General features: G+C 39.8%; 1 protein-coding gene across 3 annotated transcripts in view; it reads right to left on the bottom strand.

The window, feature by feature from the left end:
• MPP7 (membrane palmitoylated protein 7) overlaps positions 1-13,850 on the bottom strand; it is a 246,052-nt gene that overhangs the window by 26,294 nt on the left and 205,908 nt on the right. The window lies entirely within an intron of this gene.

Here is a 13,850-nt window from a genome sequence, read left to right as displayed (position 1 = left end):
ATATATATATATATATATACTAAACATTTATAGGGAGCAAGACATATAGTAAATGGCCAGCTTCTCACAACTCTGCCCTGAGGGTCTATTTAATGACAGTGCCATGCTTTGGGCAGAATACAAGCTGCAGAACCAGCCTGCCCTGAGTTGGATTCTGACCTTCATTACTTACTCACCTGGTGATGATACTGGATGTTATTATCTGTGAGTGTCAGCCCCCAAATTTACATGCTGCAATCCTAATGCCCAATGTGATGGTGCTAAAGTTTGGGCTTTTAGGATGTGATTAGGTCATGAGGGTGGAGCCCTGATGAATGGGATTAGTGCTCTTATAGAAGAGATCTCACAGAGCTCTTTCAGCCATGATGACACAATGAGACATTTGTGACATGGAAGAGGGTCACCCTCTATGCTGGCGCCCTAATCTCCAGAATTGAGAAATAAATCTGTGGTATTTTTTTACAGAAGCTGTTAACAGACTAAGACACTAGACAAGTTAAAGTCTTTGAGCTTGATCACACTTCATTCTAATTCTAAAAGTAATAATGAAATAAGTAAAAGTAATTATGTTCCCTTTTGGGGAGGAATAAATGAAAACTTATGGGTAGTGCATAGCATAGAATCCAGGTATTAAAGTGTTTATGCTCTTGCCTTCTTCCTCTTGCCAACTTTAAAAAGGAAAGGTTTCATCCTAATGAAGAACATGTAGGTGGACAGAGAAGAGTAAGATGGGTGTTCTGGGTGGACGGAAAGTCGTGAGCAGTAACAAAGAGGCTGGAGTTAGGGACTGTGCCTTCCTCCCAACACTATTTCTAGGCCCCTCAACCTATATCAAAGACTTGCCCCTGCTGGCTACCCACTACAACTGTCATCTTTCCAATCTTTCCACCAGCTGTTGTCAAGTACCAATTCTCTGGCAACTTCCTCTGCTTCTTCTCTAAGACAGAGCTTCTCAAGTCTACCTTTTCATAGTTGATACTCTGCAATATTCTGTTTGTGTCCTAAATGGGCTTTGTAGCTAATATAATTTACCAGTACATATAATTCCTCCCTTCAAATTAACATAAGGCCCTAAATGTAACAGACAAATGATTAAAAAGTGATTTATGATGAAAAACACAATCTCTATTTCAGTATGTAAATGCTCAGGTACAACTAGGGTAGAAAATCTATTGAAGTCAGATGTTTGCATCTTAAATAAGTATGGATTCAAGAGTAATAAAAAGATTAGGAGCCATTCTGCACAAAAAAGTACAGAAAAGGGTTCTGTCAAGATGGTGGTACAGGTAAACACTGTATTCACCTCCGCCCATGGCCACAGCAAAATTACAACTAAATTATAGAACAGACATCACTGAGAACCTTCTGAAGGCTAGCTGGGCAGAAGTCCTATAACTAAGGATATACAGAAGAAGCCACATTGAGACTGGTAGAAGGGGCAGAGACATGGAATGGGCTAGTCCACACCCACGTTGGCAGTTGAAAATTGGGAGGGGTATCTCAGTTGCCAAGGTCCTTCCTGAGGGTCCAAGGTCCCAGCCCCACACTGGGGTTGTAGCTCCCCAGCCCAGGGTTCTAATATTGGAAAAAGAAGTCTCTATAACTTCTGGCTTGAAAACCAGTGGGGACTGTGGCTGAGAGTCAGAGGACTGCTGGAATACCAGATATTCCTCTTAAAGGGCCTACATATGGACTTATTCAGACTCACTTGTTCTGAGCTCCAGTACTGGGATAGTAGCTCCAAAGGCACCAGACACATAGAGGGAGGAACTGAAAGGTCTGGCTTCAGTAAAGGGCTAGAGGGGCGGCTTTCTCCCAGACAGAAGTACCAGCAGAGGCCATTTTTCCTTTGCTGAGCCATTCCACCACAAAGCTACGGGGGGTGGGGGGGGTGTTGGTACAGCATCATATCTGAGTCTCCATCCACTTAGCTAATGGCGTTTACCCTACCCTGGTGATTTTCCACTCAACTTTCAGACCCACCCAAGGCATTTCCAGTGGCTTTTCCATACAAATGGCCTATCTTGGCTCATGATGCAGACTTCCCTAAAACCATTCAAAGGTTCACAACCCCAAATAAGTAGCATCTAATCTTGGCATGCCCCATATCTCTTGCTAATGAGTCCCAAACTTGGCACTGAGGCAGCCATTCTAGTATTCAGCTTTGCCTCTCCCAGGCACCTCCAAGCCCAGCAAAAGTGGCAACCATCTGCAGATCACTTTTGTAGTTCATATCAAGTGGCTCTGGGTAGGGCACAGGCAGAAACAACTTTGGCCTGCACCAGAGCTTCTCCCAAGAAGCCCCAACACACCTGGTAGCTAGCTTCAGACCACAGTAGAACATGACCCAACCAGCTCCACAAACAACTCACCTGAAGGGAAGACTCAGCAGGCCCCTGAGCCTTGTTAAAGTGAATCCTGCTCCATAGGGTCAGCCCCTGCACAATAGCTCCTCCACTAAGTCACCACCCTCCTCATAACCAATCGTCCTCAGAATCAATCCCTCCCATTGATGTACCAATAGCAATCAAGGCTCAGTTACAACAGGAGGGCACACATAACCCAGACAACAGATAGACCTGCATTACTTGTGACCAGAACACTGTGCCAATAGGCCCTATAGGACACCTGTTACATAAGGCCACTCTACAAGACTGGGAGACATAGCAGCTCTACCTAATACACAGGGGGAAAAATCAAGGAGGCAGCCAAGGTGAGGAGAAAAAGAAACATGTCCCAAGTGAAGAAAGAACAGAACAAAACTCCAGAAAAAGAAGTAAACAAAATGAAGACAAGAAATCTACTAAATTCATAGTTCAAAACACTGGTAACAAATATGCTCAATGGTTGCAGTGAGAACTTCAACAAAGAAATAGAAAACAAGAAAGTACAGGTAGAAAAAATAAAAAAGAAACAGCCAGAAATGAAAAAATGAAGAATAATTGATATAAAATATATATTACAAGGAATCAGTAGTAGAGTAGATGAAAGAGAGGATTGAATGAGCAATTTGGGAGACTAGGTAGCAGAAAACACCCAATCATGAAAGAAAAAAGAAAAAGAATCCAGAAAAATGAGGTTAGTTTAAGGGGTCTCTGGGACAACTTCACACACACCAACATTTGCATCACAGGGGTACCGGAAGGAGAAGAGAGAGAGAGAGAAACTGAAAACCTATTTGAAAAAAAATGACAGAAAATTCCCCTAACCTGGTAAAAGAAATAAACATACAATTCCAGGAAGTGCAGCGAGTCCCAAACAAGATGGACCCAAAGAGGCCCACACGAAGACACATCAAAATTAAAATGGCAAAGGTTAAAAACAAAAAGAAAATCTTAAAAGCAGCAAGAGAAAGCAGTTAATTACCTACAAGGGAGTTAATAAGACTGTCAGCTGCTTTCTCAACAGACATTTTGCAGGCTAGAAGGGGTGAAAAGCAAGGACCTACAACCAAAACTACTATTACCCAGCAAAGCTGTCATTTAGAATTGAAGTACAGATAAAGAGCTTCCCAGACAAAAAAAAAGCAATAGGAGTTCATTACCACCAAACCAGTATTACAAAAAATGTTAAAAGGACTTCTTTAAGAAGATAAAAAGAGATAAAAATGTGAATAATAAAATGGCAATAACTATATATCTATCAAAAATTACTTTAAATGTAAATGGACTATATGCTCCAAATGAAAAACACTGGGTGGCCGAATGGGTCATAAAGTAAGACCCTACATATGCTACCTACAAGAGACTCATGTCAGATTGACAGACACATTCAGACTGAAAGTAAAGGGGTGGAAAATATTTCATAAAAATGGAAACAAACAAAAAAAGCTGAGGTATCAATATTTACAGACAAAATAGACTTTTAAACAAAGGTTATAACGATAAGCAAACAAGGACCCAGCAATTCCATTTCTGGGTATTTACCTGAAGAAACACGAAACACTAAATCAAAGATGTATACATCCATATGTTTATTGCAGCATTATTTAAAATAGCCAAGATATGAAAGTATTATCTGGTCCATTAATAGATGACCAGATAATGATGAAATAGTGCATATATACAATGGAATATGACTCAGCCATTAAAAAAGAATGAAGTCTTGCCATCTGCAATACATGGGTGGATCTAGAGGGTATTATGCTAATAAAATAAGTCAGACAGAGAAAGACAAATACCACTGAATTTCACTTATATGTGGAATATGTAAAAACAAAATAAATGAACAAACAGAACAGAAACAAACTCATAGATAACAGAGTCCATTTTGATGACTGCCAGATGGGGGGGGGGAGATGGGTTAAAAGGGGAAGGGATTAGGAAGTACAAATTGGCAGGTATCAAAACAGTCATGGAGATGTAAAGTACAGCATGAGGACTATAGTCAACAATATTGTAATAACTATGTATGGTGTCAGACGGGTACTAGATTCATCAGGGTGATTACTTCGTAAGTTTTATAAATGTCTATAGTCGCTATGTTATATACCTGAAACTAATAAAACATTTTATGCCAAGTGTAACAGAAAAATAAAAAATTATTTAGAAAAAGAAAGTACAGGAAAATGAGAGCCCAACGACACAGGTGAATATTAGAATAGGGACTAGCAATTGGATAGAAACCAGATGAGACTTAGTGGAATACCACTAAGGAAACAGCCTGAATTGAGAAAGGGGTAACATGTCAAGACTATCATAGTGAAGAAAATCACATTTTTGCAAATGACCTGCACTTGACATTTAAGTTCAGTGTAACAGTAACTCCTCCCCATGGAACGGGACAGTGCTTCAGTGTCACAGAAGGCAGCCCTTTTATTTTCCAACCCCACCATAAGCTGAGCCACTGATTCAGTCCCTGGAAGTCTTGTACAACAGTTGGAAGTGGTGTGTGATGCAGGTCAGATTTTTCTTCTGTAGAAATGTCAAATCTACATCCCTGGCCCCCTCAGCCATTTTAACTTAAAAAAAAATCCTCACAAATGTCCTTATTGATCCCTGGTGGGCAGGACTGCCCCTATGCAGAAACACTGCTCTAAGACTTCAGCACCTGGCTCTTGTCATTCTCAGCACCTCACTCCTGTCACCATTTGGATCACCTCAACACCCATGTGAACACCCTTTCAAAAACTAGCTTCTTATTCCCCTGATCCCTGATCTCTAGTGATCCTTCTCTAGTTGACTCTGAACACTTACAGAGCAAACCCTGACTCTACCATCACTAGGAGCTATTTTATTACTAAAGTGTTAAATTCAAGCTTCCCAATATGACTTCAATCTCCAATCCTTTTAGATCTCTCACTTATTCCTGCTATACCTATGATCATAAGGACCTCTGTACTTTCATTTTTTCCTTTTTATCTATCAGCCTTTCATGTTTTCACTTCCACAGACCATCATATTTGCTACTCTTTTGCTAATATCCTCATATCTCTTACACATTGTCCTTATATCACACTTGCCAAGGAAACCTCCAGTCTAAACTCAATCCAATGGCCTCTCTCCACAGCTACACCTGGACTACTGAGTACAGAAACCCATTCGAGCCTGGTGCCATGATGCCATACATTCAGGCTCACCACATATAAACCAAGACCTTCAGGGTCTCCAGCAATTACTCTGTTTTCCTTATCAATTACATTTCCTACATCACATATTGGTGATGTCAACCCTCCATTCTCCTCTCTAATTACACTCTGGGAGCCTCCTTGTTACTTTTCTCTTCTGCACCTTATGATCAAACAATTGCCAAAGGCTATCAACTTTACCCGCTAAAGGCCCTTCAGATGTATGATTCTGCATGGCCAACACTGTCACACGGGTCCAAGACGCCACCATATTTGCCTGCTCTCCTGGAACAGCCTCCTGGGGGCCACCCCACATCTACTCAGAGGCCACGCTACTCCATCATCACCCAGCAGTCAGAGAGGCTTTTTCAAGGAGCTCTTCTGATCCTGTCACTCCCCTGTTAACATTCTTGAAAATGTAGTTTCCAGTGGCTGTTCCAAAAAATACGAAAATCTTTACATGGTTTACAAGGCTCTGCGTGATCTGATGCCGGCCTTGTCCTCCTGCCCAAAGCTTATGCTCTGGCTGCTTTCCCTTTTCCCTGAAGCCCCAGGTAATTCTGGCATGCCCTTCTGAGCTCTGCTCAAATGGCTTTTCCTCAAAAAAAGTCTCTCCTGACCCTGTTGCTCACGTTTCTCAAGTGCATGTTATCAGAGCATCCTGTACATCTCCCTCATAATACTTAAAAATCCTAATTCAACAACTGGATAATACACTGTTTAAAGGCCTGTCTCTCCCTCAGGAAAGAGGTGGTGTGAGGGCAGGATCACTTTATGTCATTTATGGTCTCCATTATGTAAGTAAGCTCTAAACATCTGCTTAATGAATGAAATTTTAAGTATTATCATCACCACCTCAGAGAACATAGAAGCCAACAAGTTCAATTTCTTCCAAGTCCTTTCTACAACTTAATGCAGGTAGGCCCATCTAGACCATTCTTCATCCTTCTGTCCAGTCACACATTCTCAAGCCTTTTACTCTTAGATCTCTTCTTGAATCTTTACCTCTCTCATTTCTAGCTCCTTTCCTTGGACACTTAAACCTTAAAACAAAAAGAACAACAACAAAAAACCCCCAAAGTCCCTTAACCCCTATGTTCTGCTCCAGCTCCAGCTCACTGCTGTTTCCAGCATCCTGGCTCAAGCCTCCATCATTTCTCACCAGTGTCTCTCCGTCCACTGTGTGCAGAATCAAATATGAATTCTCTGAGAGCTTTATATAGATTGTAAGTTTTGAGCTACATTTATATTTCTATTCTTCACTCTTGCCACTCCTTCCTTGACATTGCACACTCCACCTACACAAGATTTCTGCCGCTTCCTGAAGCATAGCAGGTTCCCTTGTGTGTTGATCTGCACAAGTATCTGGGATACTTATCACAGGCTCCTTGCTTTTGCAAGAACACTCTGTTCTCTCTCCACGTGCTAATTTTTGTTTAAGATTCAGCTTAGAGCCCTGGCTGGTGTGGCGCAGTACATTGAGTACCAGCCTGTGAACCAAAAGGTCACTGGTTCGATTTCCAGTCAGGGCACAGGCCTGGGTTGCAGGTCAAGTCCCCAGTTGGGGGTGTGAGAGAGGCAACCACACACTCATGTTTCTCTCCCTCTCTATCTCCCTTCCCCTTTCTCTAAAAGTAAATAAATATTTTTTTTAAAAAGATTCAGCTTAGACACTTGAGGGAATCGTCCCTTAAGGGTTAAATTTGGGTTAGATACCAAGTTCATGTGTTTCCTGTGCATCCACTTCACAGTTATCCTCTAACAGACATGAGCTCCATACAAACAGAGGTGTCATCTACTTGTTCACCAGTTGTTTCCCTAGCCAGTGAACCGTAGGTACTCATTGGTTAGTTTTATTTATTTAAATTATACTAGAGAATTATACTATTATGCAGGTAAAACCATTTCTTAAATGAACCAAAGGAGAGAGAGGTAATGGTAAAAAGCATTTGTCTGCCTTGAAGCCTGGATACAATGGTTAGGTAACGTGCTCAAGGTCACTAAGAGAAGTTGGTAGATCTCAAACTTGAACATAGCTCTCTTGATCTTAAGATAGAAAGAGGTAGAGGGGAGGGTGATGAATCCAGCACTGGAACAGTGAGTGTAAGGGAAGGCAATCTATCTACCTAAACTCAGAGAAGGACTGCAATGTAACAGAGAAGTCAGGACTAGGGTGCCCTTGGGAATATAGTCATGTCAAGGCAAAACTTGAGACTGAGCAGAGACAAGATCTCCAAAGGACAGGAGGAAAGTGGTAAGTATTTAGTGACTGTCTACAAAATGCCAGACACCATCTAGGGCTTATATATTTTATACGCTCTGAAGGTACAAAAATTATTTAAGTGCTAAAACTTACTCTTTAAAATAAATACAAAACAAACAAGAAAAACAAAGAGTCTTACACTGGAGCTGCACTTTCTCTAAAGATGATACAAACTCAATTATACATGCTCAAAGAAAACGACAAAAGCAAACCAAACACCAAAATTTAAATAGTGGGTCTTTGCCTGCCATCCCCACCCCACCCCACCCCCGGCTATATACACATGCGCTCATACACACACACAACACCCGGGACTAAAGGGAGTGATGTGAATTTACTATTCCCTTCAGCAGGTCCAGGTCTGGAGTCCTTCTCAGAGTGTGAGACACTTTGCTGAGTGAGAGTCTAGCTTTTTTCTTTTCTTTCTTTTACTTCACATGCCAAAAAACCCCAATGATTTATTTTAACTCTGGAGGAAAAGCTAAGTATGTTTGAATTACTAGGGAAAGGTATGCTGTCTCTAATGTGATGCCCTTAAATTCTGAGTATAGTCAATTTTAGCCCTTACATAATCTAACTCTTTGTAGCTTGCCCACTTCACTGTACACTCATGGAGTATGCCAAGAATGTTCAGGGACAGATGATTTTATTGTTGTTATTATTATTATTTTTATCCTCACCCAAAGATGTTTATTCATTTAGAGAGAAAGGAATGCAAGAGGGGGAGTGTGGAGACAGACAGAGAGAGAGAGAGAGAGTGGGAAAGAGAGAGAGAAAAAGAGAGAGAAAGAAACATTCATATGAGAGAAAAACATTGATTGGTTGCCTTCTGTAAGAGCCCTGACCAAAGAGGTATGTGCCCTGACCAGGAATTAAATCCACAGCCTTTTGGTGTATGGGGTGATGTTCCAATCAAATAAGCCACCCAGCCAAGGCAGAAATGACTTTATTTGAAAAATTTCCCCTAGATTCAACTTGAGGTCATCATCTTCAAAGGTGGGAGTATCATCACAATAAAGTTATAACAGGGACACAATTTCAATCACTTTTACTACGAAATTGCCCAGGAGGCCTACAAACAGCATTTTTCCTGACAGGCCCCTGGCTCAATCCAGCCATTTACATTGGAGAAGTTCTAGAGTTTCTCTCCTCAGATCTTGACATGAAGACCACAGCTTAGATCTATATCACTGTCCTGTCTCTACCTATGCTTAGGCATAAGTTCACATTTCCAGCTGACTGGTTTGTACTGAGAATACAGAATCTGTTTACACCGTAGTTAATTTAAGTGTGAACTGAGCTAGGTTCGTGCATATGCCTCTGTATTGGGACAGACTCATTCCCCCTTCAATAAATAAATTTCTACCACAACTGTTGAAATACTTTATATATACATACATATATACATATACAATTATATATACATACATATATAAATAAGTTATTCTATAGTTTTCAATTGTGCTTGTTAATGATAAAGACAAAGAAAGACTATCTAGCACAGATTTAAATTGCAGACAGCGGGCTCTGGAATGATGATGATGATGACACAATGTGGTCATATGCCATGTAGTTAAATGGCAGGCATGTCACATGGTTACCTGCACCATTACTAATCCTCAGAACATCCCTGCAAAAGAGGTATTATCCTCATTTTACAGATGAGAAAACTAAGACAATCAAAGGTTAAGCAATTTTTCTAAGGTCACACATCTGGAGTGCAATTTAACTGGTATTCAAAACCTGCCTGTCTGACTCTAAAGTCTACATTTTTTCCATTCTACCTATTATCTTATTAAAAGAATGCCAATAAAACATGAACTTGGGTAGCTAGTTGCTCCATTGTCTGTTAATGGCTAATCCGTAACTTTACAGAGTTTTTCACCCTGTTCCAAGCTGTCCCACACTTTAGGTAGTTACGACTATCTCTACTTGTGGAATAGGAAAAGTTTCTGGCTACAAAACGCAGCAGAAGTCCAATTTGGGGATCGCAGAACTCATTCTGTGCAGAACCTCTGAGAAGTCTAAACCCAACCGCATGAAGTTGATGTGCATACCAGGCCTGGCAACATGCATTGGGCACATCTATCAGAATTCCTGATTCGGGTCTAAGGAAAAGCAAATACAACTGTGATTTACTTGCAATGATGTAAGTAAAAGTCAAAAAGCATTAGAAAAATTATTTTGTAGATCATTAATTTGGAATTCAGGCAGTGAACTGAAGTTGATATGCTTACTAGCTTTGAAAATAAAAGAATGTTTCTATTCAAACCTGACATGTAAGTATTTATTACATTTTTAAATTTTTCATATGAATTTACAAAATCATTTTGTGTACAAATTCTGGGAAGAATAAAGCTATGTGTATTAATCCCCATTAGTTGAAGTTCTTGCAAAAAAATGTGTCAATTGGATAATTAAGATCATTAGAAAGGCATACTATTTTACTTTTCTAAAAGTTTTTGATTGATTCTATAGAGAAAGAGAGGAGTAAAGGGAGGTAAGAAGGAGGGACAGAGGTGTGGTGGGGAGAGGGACAAATTTGTTGTTCTACTTATTTATGCATTCATTGGTTGCTTCTTGTATGTGCCCTGACAGGGGATGGAACTCACAATCTTGGCTATCAGGACAATCCTCTAACCAGCTGAGCTACCCGGCCAGGGCTATTTTTAATTACTTTGTGCATTTAATTAGTAACTCCTTCCTGAAAGTAGGAAACTGTGTTGTATGTGATTTTATGTAAAGGCCATTGGCTTCAGCCAAAGAAATACAGTCCACTTAGAGTGTCAATAAAATGATGCTAAGTTTCTACTTAAAAGTTTACACTTAAGAAAATATTCACATTAACTGTAAAAATAATGCCCTCATTTTTACCTAAAGGAGAAAAAATTTAAAAATCCATATGTAAATTCATAGCCTTCATTTATATAAGTGCATTTAGACATACACTGCTTTAAAATACCAGCATGACATTTTTAAATTTAAAAAGTTTATGGCCATACTCTCTAGCATTGTACTTTGATGCTTCAACCCTCTACTTATTTGTGTGCTAAGTGCAGATCCTCAGTGAATAGTCATGTACTATAACAAAAATATATTACTATTATGAAAGTAATTTTAATGAAATCAATGAACTGTGGTATATATTTTTAATTGTTTTTTTAGGATTTTATTTCGTTTTAGAGTGAGGGGAAAGAAGGACAAAGACAAGGAGAGAAATATCAGTCTGTGGTTGCCTCTCACACACACACCCCTTTCTAGGGACCTGACCTACAACCCAGGCATGTGCCCTGACTGGGAATTGAACCAGTGACCCTTTGGTTCACAAGCTGGCACTCAATCCACTGAGCCAAACCAGCCAGGGCTGGTGCATATTTTTTTTTTTAGGTACTCTCATGTAGTCTACAAAGAATGAGCATAAAGTAATTTTTATTTGTAAATGTTCAGCATGGAACTTATCTGTAGTTTTTCTTAAGATTGATGAGCATCAAGTTGAATTTAATAATGTAAATATAGAAGGGTGATACCTTACACTGGAGAAAAACAATCATCATACTAAAGATTGTAGTGCTAATAATATGTTAGGAAAGAAAATTCTGAGAAAGAGACACAGGTAGGTACAAATAGGCCAAATTAGTTGTAACACACTAGATATCCATGTAACAGTCATAATGGATTAATAAAATCCATTCTTATTAGGATTTATATCTAACATTAAATTATATATTAGGCCCTGGCTGGATGGCTCAGCTGGTTGGAGCATAGTTCCATGCACCAAAATGTTGCGGGTTTGATCCCCAGTTGGGTCATGTACAGAAGGCAACTGATAGATGTCTCTCTCTCTGTCTCTCTCTCTGTCTCTCTCTCTCATCAATAAATATATCCTTGAACGAGGATTTAAAAATTTATATATTGGAACAAAATCTATTGTTTTGACCAAGTACTATTAGCTTTTGCTAGTGATCTTTGTCCATGATGGCACAAACATTAAATGGCTTATTACATGGAAAGCTACTGACATGGCTGCAGCTCTACTGTGTGTTCACCTCCAGTATACCTGTGCTGCTTAACATGAGAAGTCTTCCACATTTTCCCCCAGACATTTTTATGGATTTGGCCAGACTTGTTACTCTTACCATCCAGAGAAAAATATCAGAATTACTGGAGCCTGCAATAAATATTCTAACTGCTTTTGTTACCTGAAAAACACACTTACTCATTTGATTTACTGCAAGAGAGATCAGACACGTGTTGTAAATGTCTACGTATCATATTGCAGCACTATTTTTGTTGCTCTAGACATAAAATAAAAACAACCATGCTATTATATCTGACTCACAGTCTTGTAATGATCACATCAACTGGTGGCTGGATTTTGGGTTGGAGAGTGACAAATCTGTTTATAAAACTATATTTAAAGTTTCCTTGGAACCAAACCATATAGAAAATGTGGCAACTTAGCAACAAGCCCTGATAGAGGTTCAGATTATCTTTCCTCTGTTGAAAAGAAAAAAGCTATTAGTGAAGCATCACTTAAATGCTAATGTCAAAAAAAAAGGAGAAGAAAAAGAAAGAAAAGAAAATTAGAGTGGAAATCTTGTGGAAAGAGCACCATTTTTCCAAAGTAGCTATTTATACCAATTTATATAAACTAAGTACGCTCTCATCTCTATCTCAAGACTATGACAAAAGTATAATAAAATTAAAAGGTCAGAATAAAACCACCCCTGTCTTCCTTAGCTAAGTAGAAGAGGGCATGGATAACTTCTGTACTTTAGAGTCTGTTCAAAAATTCGACCTTTTCAATGAGGTACCATGATCTTCAGATTCAAAAATCACAAATTCCTGATTCCTCTGGAACTTCTTGGCTTTAAATTGCTTCTACAGCATTTATCACAGTCAAATAACTATACAGTTAACATTATTATTTATTACTAATTTTATGAATATGTTATCTTCTCCCATGAGAATGCAAGTACCACAGACGAGAATGTTTGTGTTGTTCATCGACAAACCCACCTGCTTAGGACTGTGCCTGCCACAGTAGTACTCCACAAAAATCAGCTCAGGACTTCTGGTTAAGATGGAGGCATAGGTAGACAAGCTTTGCTTCCTCATGCAACCACAAAAAGAATTACAACTAAATCTCAAAACAAAAAACACCCAGAATTGTAAGAAAATCAAACTGTATGGAAGTCTGACAACCAGGGATTTAAAGAATCCACATTCATCTGTCCAGTTAAGAGGGGTGGAGATGTGGAAATGGGGCAGAGAGGAAAGGAAATGTGGTATTGTGCAGAGAGCCAGTGGTGGTGGTAGAATGGGAACAGGTGGTCTCACATTCAGGTGTGGTGTATAATAATCGGGAGGGATACCTTGGACCAAGTGATCCCAGCCTCAGGCCAGACTGCACAGCCCAGGGTTCCAGCACTGGGAAGATAAGTGTCCATAACTTCTGGCTGTAAAAACCAGTGGAAAGTGGGGTGGCGGGAGAAACTGCAAGATATTCAAGAAACTCCACTTAGAGGGCCTACATGATCTTAAAACATATGTAAACCCACCCACTCTGGGATTCAATATCCCAGATATTGGGCAAAAGCTGGAAGGGCACCAGTCACACATGGGGAGTGGGTGAAATGACTGGAAATGGGATGAGTGCCAGGCAAGCACCCAGAAGCCAGGCAGCAGCACAGTCCCCTCTCCAAACCCTGCCCCCAACACACAGAGCCACAAATCAGTGAAGCAGGTTGCCCCATCATGGCAATTACCCCACAAATTTACAGGGCGTTAAAGCAGCTGTACCTAATATACAGAAACAAACACAGGGAGGCTGCCAAATTGAGGATACAAAGAAATATGGCCTAAATGAAACAGAACAAAGCCCCAGAAAAAGAACTGAATGAAAGGGAGATAGACAACCTATCAGACACAGAGTTCAAATCACTGGTGATCAGGATGCTCAGAGAACTCACTGTATATGGCAACAATGTGCAGGAAGAAATGAAGGTTACACTAAGTGAA

This window comes from Phyllostomus discolor, chromosome 1 (assembly GCF_004126475.2).
Source record: "Phyllostomus discolor isolate MPI-MPIP mPhyDis1 chromosome 1, mPhyDis1.pri.v3, whole genome shotgun sequence".
NCBI classification, from domain to species: domain Eukaryota; kingdom Metazoa; phylum Chordata; class Mammalia; order Chiroptera; family Phyllostomidae; genus Phyllostomus; species Phyllostomus discolor.
Note: the sequence above shows the minus strand (reverse complement) of the source record. Positions and strands in the feature narration are given on the sequence as shown.